Genomic DNA, 2,234 nt, shown 5'->3' with positions numbered 1-2,234 from the left:
GGACGGCGAGGCTCGAACCCTCCGACCTCGCCGTCCTCTGCGACCGGCGGCGCTCACGGAGGCTTCAGATAAACTGGTAACACTTGACTTCAGTTCCTCTGTTCACAGCGGCCGCTCTCCGACCTCCGACAGAAACACTACGGCGCTGATCCCGTCAGCGATCATCTGTCGAACACTAAAACCGGTTTAAACTGCAGGTTTCAGTCGACCAGCGGACAGAAACACTCCGACAGTCGGAGGCCGGAGAGCGGACGGCAGCGGAACTGAACCGACCACTGATCGTTCTAACTGTTGAACTGAAGACGCGACAGGCAGCGAGGCAGGAGAGCAGAGGCTCATGGGAACCGGAGGCTCGTACACGTTTCTATGAGTTCGGTACAAAACTTTACACCGAAGCAGCCGATCGTTAATGTCGCAGCGACGTCTCGTTCAGATGTTCTGTGTCGAAAGTTAGAATGGATTCTGATTCGGTTTTTATAATCTGAAAGAAATCAGTTTGTGTCTTTAATGTTTCACTTCATTAAATATCTGTTCTGTTATCTGGAACAACTCATTTTGGCTGAAATTCGTTGGTTTGTAAACTGTAAAGACAATAAACCGTCACATCCATAAACTCTGCAGAACGCTTTGATCCCTCGTTCTTCTTTTATTCTTTACTTTACGTTTGGAATAAAACGTGCGAACGAGACATCAGAGCGTCTTTATCGAAAAGAGAAATCTCTGAATGTAGAGTTGGAGCTTTATTTCCAGACACCAAAGTTATTGTGAATATAAATATAAAATAATGGACAGCAACATAAAAACACACGTCGACTGTTTATTCTTTAACAGACTCAAAGTCCACTTACTTACTTCAGAGCTTTCAGCTGTTTAACATCAGTTTCTAGTTTTACGTTTATAAATAAATCTGAATAACTTTGTTTTAGGGAATAAAGCTTCAACCTTTCCGACTTACTATCAGAGATTTAATACAACGATGAGACAAAGACACAAACTGGGGCTCAAAGAACTGAAGAACAAGTAAAGTTCAGCTCTTCCTGTGTTCGGAGGTGAAGCTCCGACAGGTGAAGCTCCGACAGGTGAAGCTGGCGTCTGATTGGTCGGCTGCCTCCGCCTGCTGCCTGAGCGTCGGCCCGCAGAAACATCACAGCACTGTGACTCCTACAGACTTCTAATAACTGCGTGTGTGTAAATAACTGAGAGGAAAACTATGAGAATACAAAGGCGACACTGCTGTCTGGCATTTTGTATTTAAATTATTTATTTTTGTAGATTTTGACCGCTGAGCTCTGCTGTCACAGTCGTGCTCTTTCTATTGAATAAAGATTTATAAGAGAGAAACCGTCGCTGTGTGTTTGTACATTTAGCTGGTAGTTGTGCACAGAGAGGAAGATGAAGATGAAGATGTGAGTTATGTCTCCGGTGAAAAGCCGACCGCCCTGATGATCGACTCCACGGCGGCTTCAGGTCCCAGAATCCTCAGCAGGCTGTGAAAGGCCTCCGCAGCGCCGCCTACAGGCTGAGAGGGGAACAGCTGCAGCGCTGCAGAGACAGACAGAGAGAGACGATGTTAGAAACACTTATTATTAGTTTGAGATTTAATCAAAGAGAATATCTGAACACTAATTAGTTAATTTTAAATAATAATAATAGCGATCAGTCAACTGGTAGAAAATAATTTATTGTTTTAGTAATTCTTGTCTACAAACATCAGGTTTGTAGGAAATCACTTATTTAACGGCAGTTTAATCAATAAAAATACTGTTAATTGTAAGTATAATACTGAACTGAGTGTTTTATTCAGAGCTCAGATCAGATTTAAATTAATGTTTGAACGAGTTTAGTTAAAAGGAAATTATTAGCAAATTACAGACCTGTAGAATAAACTGAGTACTAATTAAATCCTAAGTAGTTTACATTTTTAAGTTGCTGTTTCAGAAACCAGCTGGTTTCTTTGTTCTGATCAATAACTGATCTGTAACAGATTTACACTGGAGACGAAATCCTTTATCAGTGCTACTCACGTGTTTGAGCAGTTTTTGGGGATCTGAGAATCTTTAATACATGTTTTGATTTACGTTAATACTTTCCTCCAACGACACAACTGAGCATCAGTCAAAGATAAAGCATTAAAGGACAGATTACAGATACAAATCCAACATTATCTTTAATTATCTGGTCTTTATCAAACAAAATGTGAGGTGATTTATTTATCCATCTGGACCATATTCCAC

The sequence above is a fragment of the Morone saxatilis genome, unplaced genomic scaffold (assembly GCF_004916995.1).
Source record: "Morone saxatilis isolate NCDOM2014 unplaced genomic scaffold, NCSU_SB_2.0 Contig18, whole genome shotgun sequence".
Lineage (NCBI taxonomy): Eukaryota > Metazoa > Chordata > Actinopteri > Moronidae > Morone > Morone saxatilis.
Note: the sequence above shows the minus strand (reverse complement) of the source record.